At 39.4% G+C, this 14,471-nt stretch overlaps 1 long non-coding RNA gene across 2 annotated transcripts in view; it reads left to right on the forward strand.

The window, feature by feature from the left end:
- The first annotated feature begins 1,274 nt into the window (after positions 1-1,274).
- Positions 1,275-14,471, forward strand: part of LOC125164025 (uncharacterized) — a 55,073-nt gene continuing 41,876 nt past the window's right edge. For both annotated transcript variants that reach the window (XR_007151622.1, XR_007151621.1), the window contains exon 1: positions 1,275-1,463. This is a non-coding gene — a long non-coding RNA (uncharacterized LOC125164025). The remainder of the gene's footprint in view (positions 1,464-14,471) is intronic.

Below are 14,471 nucleotides of genomic sequence, written 5' to 3' on the forward strand. Positions count from 1 at the left end.
CCACCCATTTGCCTACCCACCCAATTATGTGCCTTACCCACTCAACAAGAATTAGTATATCTACTCTGAGGCAGATACTTAGCGATGAAAACCATCTTTGTCTATGCCTTTTGTCTCCTTTCTATTCCTGCCTCACACAGTCTTCCTGTCTAGATTTAGAATTTTTAGGATCATATATTCCTAGATACAGGACCTGGCTGGGCAGAGGCCCCACTCCAGAGCAAAGTGGACCAGGGACGGTCCCTCGGGACCAGAGCTTTGAGGCTGATGATCGGCTGAAATTCTTGCCAATTTCTTTAATTCTTTCTTGGTGTCATTTATAAAATGAGACATGACTGTGATTTGTTTGTTTTTTTTTTTTTTCCTACTAGGTATTATGGACTTTAGAGGAAAATGAATTATGTGTAGGCATTCAATTTGAATATTGAATATATAATGACTAGGTATATTAGCAACATACAGAGACATACCTATACTCAGCTGTAGATGCCGATATTATTATTCCTGTTATTCGGATGAGGAAGCAGAATGTCAGAAAAATTCAAGTTTTCCCTAAGGACTCAGAGTACTAATCGAGTCCGAATTTGAATTCAGGCCTGTTTGAATCCAGAGCCCACTACCCTCTTTCTGCTTATGCCTAATGCCTCTAATCAGTAGGATATAAAAAGGAAGGATCGGTAAAAAAGAAGAAGAAGAAGAAGAAGAAGAAGAAGAAGAAGAAGAAGAAGAAGAAATCACATGTATTCCGCAAAATATATGAGGCCTTCAGAAGACTATGTTTAGGGCAGTACTTTGAAGAAGATGCTGAGGAATTCATTATTTGTGTGCAATAAGTGGCCATTTTGGCACAGATCACATAGGAGGATTCAGTTTAAATTTATGTCTATAACTGCCATTTGTTTTTGCTGTCATTGTTTTCAGATGTGCCTCTTAGTAATGTACTTAGCTTGACATCTTTGTAAGAATTTCTCCATTCCCAGAGCCTTGTGGGGTCAAACTCCCTTCTCTGGCTTCTTCTCAGAGGGGAACATAAAGATTTTCACTTTACAAATGTGACTGTGAGTCACAGATGAGTCAAATATGAGTCTCCAGAGATTAACCCAGTATCTCTTGGAATTCATGCTTTTTATAGTCTGTTCCCCCTGAACCTGTGGCTGGGATTCACTATTATTGACCAATAGAATTTGGTGGAGATGATATGACAGGACTTTTGAGACTAGGTCATAAACCTTATAACCTTTGCTTGGTTCTTTTGGAATTCTTGCTCACAGGACACTCCCTTCTTCGAACACTCCCTCTTGGAAACCAGGACTGTGCCATGAGAAACCCATGTCACATGGGTGGCCATGTGTTGGCACTCTAGTTGACATCCCCACCTGGGCTCGCACCTGGCAGCCAGCATCACTGGGCAGCCATGTCAGTTGCCATCTTGGACATCCAACCCAGCCCATTCGTGCTCTCAGGTAACTTTTGCCCTAGCCATCATATGGCTGTCACCGCATGAACCTGAGCAAGAACTGCCTTGCTGAGTTCACTGAGAGAGAAGAGCAAATTAGAGTTATGTGACTATGTTTTGGGGTGGTTCATTACACCCCAAGAGATAACTGGAACAATTCCTCTGGGAAGAGCCCAGATTGCTAGGCTATTGTTGACCAGTGGGACTTTGGAGTTAAAATCTGGAACTTGCTAGCTTCTTGACCTTGTTCGAGTGCCTTCACTTCTGTGTATCTTGATATGCACATCTGGAAAATGGGGATAATAATAGTACATTTTTCATAGGGCTTTTGTGAGAATTAAATATGATGTTTGTAAAGGGCTTGATATGGTGCCTGATATTTTCTAGCACTAAAAAATTGGTTATGATGATAATTTTTTAATGTTTATTTATTGTTGAAAGAGAGAGACAGAGACAGAGTGTGGGTGGGGAGGGGGCAGAGAGAGAGGGAGACACAGAATCTGAAGCAGGCTCCAGGCTCTGAGCTGGCAGCACAGAACCCGATGTGGGGCTCAAACTCATGGACTGTGAGATCATGACCTGAGCCAAAGTCCAATGCTTAACCGACTGAGCCACCCAGGCGCCCCTATAATAATAATTATTGAAATGTGTGGTTTTATGGAATTGAACAAAGTTCCTCCTAAAACACAATCATTCATTAACATATTTATTTATTTTTGTTTGGTTTCTTTTCTACTGGTCCTAACCTACCAAACTGCCTGGAAGCTAAGTCATGCAAACTCTGTGGCAAAGCTGCCTTGTTCTGTTCTGCCCCAGATTTTCACTGACGGGCACATTTTCTAAGCTAATGTGAATTGGGACCTGATTTTCTGAGTTGGGTTGAGGGGATATGAACCTTCAATTCACCCATTTTAACCTCTTTTTCAGATACCCTATCAGTTTTTGCTTTTCCTTCGGTCTCCTCTGGGGAATTGCTTTTCTTACTTGAAGGGCAGAGGGACCTGAGCAGGCATTTGATGTCTTAATAAAGATGACAGAAATGAGGGTCATTGAGAAGAAAATGGAAATTGACACTTAAGTTGTCCTCTGTGGTCTCTTAATGATTTGTGGTTGAAAGCATTATGCTGTTTTTATAAAAGGGAACCAAACATATACTGGGGTTTGTTGAAGTGCCAGGATGAAGGCAGCTTTTCAGAAGAGCAAACATTTTTCTATGGCTTTACCACTCCTGTGATTATGTTAATGTTGGGGAGGGTGAACAGGGACCTGGAGTACAACATGACTGCCATGAATCCTATCTCCTTCCATGCCCATATTTTATTTATTTAATTTTTTTAAAGTTTATTTATTTATTTTGATAGAGAGAGAGGGGGTGAGCATGGAGGGGGCAGACAGAGAAGGAGAGAGAGCATACCAGTAGTCTCTGCACCGTGAGCACAGAGGCCAATGGGGGGCTGGAACTCATGAACCATGAAATCACGACCTGAGCTGAAATCAAGAGTCTGATTCTTAACTGACTGAGCCACCCAGGTGCCCCCATACCCATATTTTTAGATTCCAAGCTTTAATAACAAAACTGCATTAAAACTTTAGCTCTTTGGGGCACCTGGGTGGCTCAGTCGGTTAAGTGTCTGATTTCAGCTCAAGTCATGATCTCCCGGTTCATGGGTTCGAGCCCCGTGTGGGGCTCTGAGCCTGGAGCCTGCTTCGGATTCTGTGTCTCCCTTTCTCTCTCCCCTTCCCCTGTTCATGCTCTGTCTCTCTCTGTCTTTCAAAAATAAATAAATGTTAAAAAAAAAAAAGCTTTGGCCCTCTGAGCAGTGTTATGTATCCCTAACCCACGTCTCACTATATTTGCACTTTCTTTTTAGTCAAGACATATTTTAGAAGAGAGGGTCAAGTGATTTATGTTGGGAATTTTATGCAAACTAAGAATCTGCATGTAGAAGTGAGGTAGATAAGGAGAAATATTGATATATTTAATTTAATTTATCTGTTTTTTTTTAACTTAATACAAAAATATCTGGTTTAGGTCTTTAATTTGTACCTGAAAAAAATCTAAACCATAGAAATCTTGAAGTAAATTTTATTACCTGAGATACTGGTCAGTAGGGGGGGAGGACCTATTTTCCGAGTCACTTAATAGCAAAAAGAATCCCTTTTTCATAGTGGGGGGGATGTTATTAGGAATCAGACTTGTAATTGGTCGACACTGGTTGCTTGTGTGGTGGTTTCTTGGGCTGCCTGAAATTGTAGTATGGTTAAGCCTGTTCAGCTTGCAGTGAGCTTGGCATACAGTAGGTGCACAATAAATGCCTGATAATGGAATGAAGAAATGATACACATTTGCCAATTGCTCAAACCATCTGTGGCTTCCCCTGCTCCTCAAGTTTACCTCTATCAGGAGTTTTTTTTTGTGTGTGTCTGTGTGTGTTTTTAATGTTTATGTATTTATTCTGAGAGAGAGAGAGGGGGGAGGGGAGAGAGAAAGAGAACACCTGCACATGCACGAGCAGGGGAGGGGCAGAGAGAGACGGAGAGAGAGAATCCCAAGCAGGCTTCATGCTGTGGAGCACAGAGCCCCATGTGGGGCCCGATCCCAAGAATCATGAGATTGTGACCTGAGCTGAAATCAAGAGTCGGATGCTTAACTGGTGGAGCCACTCAGGCACCCCTGTCTGCTTGTGTTTTTAAAATTGTGCCAACCTCTGCAGTTCTAGCTGCTTCTCTTTTTTTCCTTTCCACTGCTGGGAGACAAAGCCCACTCTTTCTATCTAGTGAGGTGCCTTCATATCTGTGACAGAGGACCAGGTAAACTGAATTTCATTGATTGTGGCCTGGACTGAAATCTGAGTCCTGACTCTCAGTTCATGAAAAATTATCTGTGCTTGGCAATGATATAGTTCTGTTGCATCTTTGTCAAAGGTGACCAATAGTTTTGAATTCTTGGTAATCTATGGTGGTGGAAAATTATACATTTTGAATAAAAATCTTGAAAAATACATTTTGAATAAAAATCTTTGAAAATTCAAAATTATACATTTTGAATAAAAATCTAGATTTTGAGTCATAGATTTTTGAATCAATAACTAATTTAATAAGAGACTTATGTTTGAGTCAGTTGCTGTACGTAAGCTCTATTGATTAGAATGTAAAAATCATTACTCACTGAGGGGTGACTGCTTTTTGGCTCTAGGAGAAAAGAGCTTGTGGTCTTAATCAAATTGATTTCCTTATTAGGAACAAACATGTTTGAGTGACAATTTTAACCAAGAGTTTAAAGTCAATGAAATTTTTTCTCTTTCTTTCTTTTCTTTCTTTCTTTCTTTCTTTCTTTCTTTCTTCCTTTCTTTCTCTCTTTTCAAATTTAAAAGAAAGGCTTCCTATCCTGAGTCTAGAGACTAGCCTAGTCTGGTATACTAGCCTTGTGAAATCTGAAACTATTAATCTGTAAATGTAGAGAAATAAAGTTTGGCTTATCTATGACCATCTTTCATTTTCTAATACTCAGTGGTCCAAGTGAGAGTTTGGAGTTCTGGCTTTGGAAACTTCCTGGAAATGCCATCTCCTGTTTTTTTGTTTTTAATGTTTATTTATTTTTGAGAGACAGAGAGACAGATCTCAAGTGAGGCAGGGGCAGAGAGAGAGGGAGACAGAATCTGAAGCAGGCTCCAGGCTCTGAGCTGTCAGCACAGAGGCCGAGAAGGGGCTTGAACCCGTGAACCATGAGATCATGACCTGAGCCAAATTCCAACACCCAAAAGACTGAGCCACTCAGGCACCCTAGCCATCTCCTGTTTTATTCCCATCTTACTTTCAAGGGATTATAGGATATATACATTTCTATAGTTTTTCCTTATTTTAAACCATTTTTATTCCCCCTTGCTCCCCCCAACATTTCCCTGTCCCTAACTCTATGAAGTTTCAAGTGATAAACTAGTCAGGGGGCAAAATTGGTGGATGAATAGAAGGAAAAATGAATCTAATTTACATTTTAAATGTCCAGCTGAAACTTTGAAACTAAGCAAAAATACCTAGAAGAAACTGAGGCTTTTAGGTACAAATTATATCATGGTTATTATTTATTTTCCTTTTCTTTTAATGATTGTTTATTTTTGAGAAAGAGAGAGAGAGAGAGAGAGAGCCCTCAGCCAGGAAGGGGCAGAGAAAAGGGGTGACACAGAATCTGAAGCAGGTTCCAGGCTCTGAGCTGTCAGCACAGAGCCCGACCTGGGGCTCAGACTCATAAACCACGAGATCATGACCTGAGCTGAAGTTGGATGCTTAACCAACTGAGCCACCCAGGCACCCCTCATAGTTATTATTTCTAATGGTGATAATAATAATCAATGACCAGCACACGTGGGGAAATCCAAGCATGTCTATGGGAAGAGCAAATTTGAAAATGGATGATTAATAAAGTAAAGCTGCTTGTTATCTTAGTCTAATTATTATCATACATTACTGGGTCATCTTTGGTAAGTAGTGGTGTTTTTGTGCACTTACTTCAAGGGAGACGTCAATCTGAGAATAATAACAATTGAGATATTAGTGGTTCCTATGAGACTAAGATTGCCACATAATATATAATACATCTAATTTCTCCAAACTTCAAAATTAAAATGAACTAATGTGCTTATAGCAAATAATTCTAATCAGTAACATTTATTGAGGACTTATTGTGGGTCAGGTCCTGGGATAAATGCTCTGTTTCCATTATTTCATCTAATTATTTCAATAACCTAGTGCCATAGGGAGTAATATTATTCTATGTGATAGATGAGAAAACTGAGGCTATGAATTAGATAACTTGTCCAGGTAAAGTAAGATAATGTTGACAAGCTATATGCAATCATACCTGTTATCAAACACTTTCTGTATGCCAGGAACTTTCACATACATTACTGTATTTCATCTTTAAGACAATCCTCTGGGGTAAGGCATGGATATTCCCACTTTACAGATAAGGAAATTGAGGTTCAGCAAGGTCAGGTATCTTGTTCAAGAAATGAAGGTAGAAAGTGATGAAGGTGTCCAAATCTTCTGACTCCAAAGCAGAAATGGGCCTCAAAATTGTTAAAGTGGGAACACCTGGAAATCATAGTCTTCGTAGATTAGGAACACTATGCTCGTTTTTAAAAAAAATTTTTTTTTCCAACGTTTATTTATTTTTGGGACAGAGAGAGACAGAGCATGAACGGGCGAGGGGCAGAGAGAGAGGGAGACACAGAATCGGAAACAGGCTCCAGGCTCTGAGCCATCAGCCCAGAGCCCGACGCGGGGCTCGAACTCATGGACCGCGAGATCGTGACCTGGCTGAAGTCGGACGCTTAACCGACTGTGCCACCCAGGCGCCCCCACTATGCTCGTTTTTAAAAAAATGTTTGTGATTTATTTTAAGAGAGTTAGTGGGTGAGTGGGGGAAGGGCAGAGAGAGAAAGGGAGACAGAGAATCCTAAGCAGGCTCCTTACTGTCAGTGCAGAGACTGATCCCGGGCTCCAGCTCACAATCCGTGAGATCATGACCTGAGTCGAAATCAAGATTCAGACGCTTAACCGATTGAGCCACCCAGGCGCCCCGTAGGAACACCATGCTCTTTTTGGAACAAGGGGAAAGAATGGCATATTTAATTCCAACATAGGAAATAAGAACAATCTTAGTAGCAAAAGATGAATCTACGTGTAAGAAATAAAAAATTAACCTGTGGCAACGATCCAAGTATGCCACTCAGATCTCCCTTCAGGACAGAAACTACTCTGAGGAGAGCAGTGAGCTGTCAGCTGTTGCACATTTGCCACTCATGCCAAGGTCAAGTCCTCCCCAGACTGCTCTTGGCCAGTGACTGGGAATGACAAAGGTAGGAGAGCTGGGCCATTTCTTTTTTTCTTTTTTTTGTCTCTCTTTTGTTTTTTAATGTTTATTTTTGAGAGACAGAGCCTGAGTAGGGGGGAGGCAGAGAGAGGGAGACACATAATCTGAAGCAGGCTCCAGGCTCTGAGCTGTCAGCACTGAGCCCAAGGCAGGGCTGGAACCCACGAACTGTGAGAGCATGACCTGAGCCAAAGTTAGGTGCTCAACTGACTAAGCCACCCTGGTGGGCCATTTCTTTTTTAATGTTTACTTATATTTGAGAGAAAGAGAGAGAGAGAGCATGAGCAGTGGAAGGGCAGAAAGAGAGGGAGACACAGAATCTGAAGCAGGCTCCAGGCTTTGAGCTGTCAGCACAGAGCAGGATGCAGGGCTGGAACTCACAAACTATGAGATCATGACCTGAGCCGAAGTCAGATGCTTAACCTATTGAGCCACCCAGACGACCCCAGTTGAGGCTTTTCTGTTTCAATGTGGAACTTGTCAATGGGCGATCTTCACTCTGAGCTTCCCTATGAGTCTGGCTGAGACTTTCACAGAGGTCAGTCACTTCAGTCTGAAGTCCTTGCGACCAATTCCTTCTTTCTTCCTTCTCTCCTGTCATGGTTGTCAGACCAGAAACATGGTCTGGCATTTCTCTTGGCCTGCTTCTGCTGCTTCTCCCCTTTTGTCCACATAAACATTCCCCCCAGTAAATCGATTACATGTCTAATTCTGCTTCCTGGAGATCCTAGTTCCTGGAGGCCCCCAGATTATGAGAATCTAAAACACTATTGTTTATGAAAAAATAACAATGAGCTATTGAACTAATTGTTGTTTGTTAATATTTGTTTACTATTTTATCATTTATTTTGTCAGTTGCTGGTATTTTCTAGCAGTAAGTGATAATACCAACATTTCAAGAAAACATTACAAAAAGGTAAACACTTTAAAAATGGAGATAATCTGGGGTGCCTGGGTGGCTCAGTCGGTTGAGTGACCGACTTCGGCTCAGGTCATGATCTCATGGTCCGTGAGTTTGAGCCCTGCATCAGGCTCTGTGCTGACAGCTCAGAGCCTGGAGCCTGCTTGGGATTCTGTGTCTCCCTCTCTCTCTGCCCTTCTCCTGCTCATGCTCTCCTCCCCCCCTCTCTTTCTAAGAATAAATAAACATTAAAAAAATTAAAAAAAATAAAAATGGAGATAATCTATCCATGAATCTACTTTTTGGGGGGAAGAGACTGCCATTATCTCATGTAGTTATCTTGTATCTTTGCCAAACTCAAAGGATCATAATAAGATAATCAAGATACAATCATATGGGTTTTTTAATTTTGCAAGTTCAGAAATTTGATTTTCTTCCCAGTCATGGATAAACTGACCAAGAGAGATTGATTCATGTCAACTAATTTCACACTAAGCTAATTTCTAAACCAAAATTCCAGCTAACTGACTTATAATGAGACACACACGAGGCCCAATTAATTAATAGAGGGACCATCTGCATAGGTTGTTATAAAGTACTTATCATTATTGTCCTGATAATTGCATTGCTATTACAGATACTATTAATATCAAACAGAGACTAGTTGACTAGAACCAGAACTCGTGTAGTCTGAATTGTGTTGATAACACACAGACACACAGATAATTGTTTTTTTTTCTTTTCTCCAAGTTTTTATTTAAATTCAAGTTAGTTAAGGGGCACCTGATGGCTCAGTCGGTTAAGCATCCGACTTTGGCTCAGATCATGATCTCATGGTTCGTGGGTTCCAACCCTGTATCAGGCTCTGTGCTGACAGCTCAGAGCCTGGAGCCTGCTTGGGATTCTGTGTCTCTGTCTCTCTCTCTCTCTGCCCCTCCTGTGCACACACTCTCTCTCAAACATAAATAAACATTAAAAAAAAATAAAATAAATAAATTTGAGTTAGTTAAAACACAGTGTAGTATTGGTTTCAGGAGTAGAATTTAGTGATTCATCACTCACATATAACACCCAGTGCTCATCACAACCAGTGCCCTCTTTAATACCCATCACCCATTTAGCCCATCCTCCCTCTCACCTCCCCTCCAGCAATCCTCAGTTTGTTCTCTGTAGTTAAGAGTCTCTTATTGTTTTCTTCCCTCTCTGTTTTTATCTTCTTTTATTTTTCCATGCCTTCCCCTATGGTCATCTGTTTTGTTTCCTAAATTCCCCATATGAGTGAAATCATATGGTATTTGTCTTTCTTTGATTGACTTATTTTGCTTAGCATAATACCCTCTAGTTCCATCCGTGTTGTTGCAAATGGCAAGATTTCATTCTTTTTGATGGCTGAATAATATTCCATTGTATACATATCACATCTTTAAAAATTTTTTCTTTAATGTTTATTTATTTTTGAAAGAGAGAGAGAGAACCAGAATTTGAAACAGGCTCCAGGCTCCGAACTGTCAGCACAGAGCCCGACATGGGGCTTGAACTCACGAACCGTGAGATCATGATCTGAGCCGAAGTCAGACGCTCAACCAACTGAGCCACCCAGGCACCCCTATATACCACATCTTCTTTATCCATTCATCAGTCAATGGACAGGCAAATCATTCTTTTACTTGTCATTTTCAACTTAAATTTTTAGTATTTCTTTCTTCTTCTTAAAGTAATACATATCTTTGTAGAAAACAGAAAGTACAGATAAGCCAACAGCAAAGCAAAATAATATAATGACAATAAAACTACTTATAATGCCACTACTCAGATGTTATTCCTGCTGATATTTTGGTGCCTATTTTTTCATCATTATTTACTAAGCATACATAAAAATATTTTAAATACACCTTACCATACGTACTTCTATATCTTGTCTTTTTACTGAGCAATATAACTTGAACATTTTCCCCTTGCATTAAATATTCTTCTGCTAATGGTTTCCTAACTATTTTTGGATTATAATTATAATAATATAATATCAGATGACATTGGGCATGTTCAGGGTGGTATGGCCATAGATGGATTGTAACATGTTTCCAAGTTATGATTTCTTACCTTAGAAAAGTGAACATGCACACAAAATGTTGCATACAAATTTTGGGAGTTTCACTGCTTGAAAATTGTCTGTTTATTTCCTGTCCCTGCTTGTAACATTATAGACAGCTACACAGTATTATAACTAGTTTAAATTAATCCCATAATTTATTTAATCAGATTCCTGTAGATATCTTTTCCTTATCCTGGACAATGTGATTGGGATCCTTTATATTTGTCATTATAATATTCCTTCACATTACAATTCCCAATACTACACCTTCATAGTTACAACTTAGCTCAAAAGTTTATTGATTTTTTTAATGTTTATTTATTTTTGAGAAAGAGAGACAGGGTGCAAGTGGGGAAGGGGCAGAGAGAGGGAGACACAGAATCTGAAGCAGGCTCCAGGCTCTGAGCTGTCAACACAGAGCCCGACACGGGGCTCGAACTCATGAACATGAGATCATGACCTGAGCCGAAATCGGATGCTTAACCAACTGAGCCACCCATGCACCCCTCAAAAGTTTAACTATTTATGATTGTAGTGTATTCATGCAGAAGACACAGGCCAACTTTTGGAAGATTCTTACTTTTGGGAGTGTTACACTAAATCCAATAATGTTGATATTTGAATGCATTAATCTACTATAAGTATTAAACTACTATAAGTAGTTTTATTGTTATCTTATTTTGCTTTGCAGTTGGCTTATCTGTACTTTCTGTTTTCTGCAATGATATGTATTGCTTTAAGAAGAAGAAAGAAATACTAAGAATTTAAACTGAAAATGGCAAGTAAAAGAATGATTTGAATGTTTTGAAATACCAGCTGTGCAATAGTTTTGGTGATACATGCTTTTAAAGATTCCCAAAGGCGGCACAGTTTTTTTTTTAGTGTTTGATTTTCTTTGTGTGTGTATGTTTGTATATATGTATGCATGTACATATTTATTTTCCACATAATTAGCATACAGTGTTGTATAGTTTCAGATGTATGACATAGTGACTCAACATCTTTATACATGACTCAGTGTACTTTTAATCCCCTTCACCTATTTCACCTATTCCTCCCCTCCCCGCCATCAACTTTCCCTCTGGTAACCACCAGTCCGTTTTCTTGTTTGTCTCTTTTTTTCTTTTTTATTTGTTCCTTAAATCCCATATATGAGTGAAATCATGTGGTATTTGTCTTAGTATGACTGGCTTATTTCACTTAGCAATAAACTCTAGATCTATCTATGTTGTTGCAAATGGCAAGATCTCATTCTTCTTCTTTTTATGCCTAATATTCCATTATATATATACACCACATTTTCTTTGCCCATTCATCTATTGATGGACATTTGGGCTGCTTTCATATTTTGGTTATTATAAATAAAGCTGCAATAAACATAGGGGTGCACGGATCTTTTTCCAGTTAGTGTTTCTGTATTCTTTGGGTAAATACCCAGTAGTGGAATTAGTGGATCATATGGTAATTCAATTTTTAATTTTTCTTGAGGAAACTCCATACTGTTTTCTACAGTGGCTGTACCAGTTTGCATTCCTACCAACAGTGCACAAGGATTCCTTTTCTCCACATTCTCACCAATACCTGTCGTTTCCTGTGTTTTTGATTTTAGCCAAGCTGACAGGTGTGAGGTGATATCTCATTGTGATTTTGAATTGCTATTCCTTGATGTTAATGATGTTGAGCATATTTTTGTGTGTCTGTTGGCCATCTGTATGTCTTCTCTGGAGAAATGTCTGTTCATGTCTTCTGCTCATTTTTTAATTGGATTATTTATTTTTTTGGTGTCCAGTTGTATAAGCTCTTTATGTATTTTGGCTATTAACCCCTTATTGGATATGTCATTTGCAAATATCTTCTCCCACTCAGTAGATTGTCTTTTTGTTCTGTTGCTTGTTTCCTTTGCTGTACAGAAGCTTTTTATTTTGACAAAGGCCCAATAGTTTATTTTGCTTTCGTTTCCCTTGCCTTAGAAGACATATCTAGAAAGATATTTCTATGGCCCATGTCAGAGAAATTATTGCCTGTGCTCTCTTCTAGGATTTTTATGGTTTCAGGTCTCACATTTAGGCCTTTAATCCATTTTGAGTTCATTTTTGTGTATGGTTGTAAGTGGTCCAGTTTCATTCTTTTTCATGTAGCTGTTCAGTTTCCCCAACACCATCTGTCGAAGAGACTTTTTTCCATTGTATATTCTTGCCTCTTTTGTCATAGATTAATTGATTATACAATTGTGGGTTTATTTCTGGGCTATCTATTCTGTTCCATTGATCTATGTGTCTATTTTTGTGCCATTATCAAAGGTGGTCAATTTTTAACTTTGAAAGTGAATATGATTTTTTAAAATAGCCCCAAAATCTTTGGAACAAAATTTTTTGTTTTTGTTTTTGTTTTTAAATGAATTGAGCAAATAATAGCATTTTGGCTATAATCCAGGATATTAAATCTTTTTGTTTGTTTGAGATTGGTTCTATGACTAGTACAAAAAGACACTTGCCTAAAGAGAACAAAGAAAACATTAGTAGAATAAGTGTATAGCTTTCTGAGATGACTATTTGGAATTAGAAATTCAATTATACAAATACAAATGACTTAATTTTTTTTAACGTTTATTTATTTTTGAGACAGAGAGAGACAGAGCATGAATGGGGGAGGGTCAGAGAGAGAGGGAGACACAGAATCTGAAACAGGCTCCAGGCTCTGAGCTGGCAGCACAGAGCCCGACGAGGGGCTCGAACTCACAGATGGCGAGATCATGACCTGAGCTAAAGTCGGATGCTTAACTGACTGAGCCACCCAGGTGCCCCCAAATACAAATGGTTTAAAAGAAAATCTGTACCAGTACTGATGGCTAATTTCATATGACAGTTTAGCTAAGCTAAAGTATCAATTTTTAAATGAAATACCAATCTAGATGTTGCTTCAAAGTTATTTTTGATGAGATTAGCATGTCATACCAGTAGACTTTGAATAAAGCATATTACCTTCCACAACGTGGGTGGGCCTCATCTAAACAGTTGAAGGCCTTAACAGCATAGACTGAGGTCCCTGAATGGGAAAGAATTCTGCCTCCAGAGTGCAAAATAGATATCCTGCCTGAGTTTCTAGCGTTTGGACTCAAGACTGCAACATGAAATCCTGCTTGAATTTCCAGTCTGCAGCTTGCCCTATAGATTTTAGACATGCCAGCCCCTGCAATTATGGGAGCCAATTCCTTAAAAGAAATCTGTCTCTACATATATCCTATTGCTTCTGTTTCACTGAGGAACTTTGACTAATGCAATTTCCAATTGTTGTTCCCCAAATCTTAAAGTCATCCCTTCTGTTGTGTGTTGTTCTTACTACTATCAGTTATGAGAAGAAAGGCTTGCTAACCGTTTCTTGAATTTTGCAGTCTATATTCCTTTGGACTGATGGCCTCTGTCTGACTCTGGTTGAAATATTGTAGATTTTAAGAAACCTTGAGAATAATATTTGCTTAAAGAAATCAACTTCCTAAAAATGCTGTGGGACCATTTACGTATTCTTATTATTTTTAATTGTGGTAAAATAGATGTAATATAAAACGTACTATTGGGGCACCTTGGTGGCTCAGTCAGTTAAACGTCTGACTTTGGTTCAGGTCATGATCTCATGGTCTGTGAGTTCAAGCCCTGCATCGGGCTCTCTGCTGACAGCTCGGAGCCTGGAGCCTGCTTTGGATTCTGTGTCTCTCTCTCTCCCTCTCACTCTCCCTCTGTCCCTCCCCCACTCATGCTCTGTCTCTGTCTCAAAAATAAATGAACATTAAAAAAAAACCTTACTGGGGCGCCTGGGTGACTCGGTTGGGCGGCCGACTTCGGCTCAGGTCATGATCTCGCGGTCCGTGAGTTCGAGCCCCACGTTGGGCTCTGTGCTGACAGCTCGGAGCCTGGAGCCTGCTTCAACATTCTGTGTCTCCCTTTTTCTCTGCCCCTTCCCTGTTTGTGCTCTTTCTCTGTCTCAAAAATAAATAAACGTTAAAAAAAAATTAAAAAAAAAAACACCTTACTGTCTTAGCCATTTTTAAGTGTCCAGTTCAATAGTGTTAAATATATTCACCTTCTTGTGAAAAGAGACCTCGAGAACTCTTCATTTTACAAAACTGAAACTTTACACCCATTAAACAGCAACT

Source organism: Prionailurus viverrinus, chromosome B1 (genome assembly GCF_022837055.1).
Source record: "Prionailurus viverrinus isolate Anna chromosome B1, UM_Priviv_1.0, whole genome shotgun sequence".
NCBI lineage: Eukaryota > Metazoa > Chordata > Mammalia > Carnivora > Felidae > Prionailurus > Prionailurus viverrinus.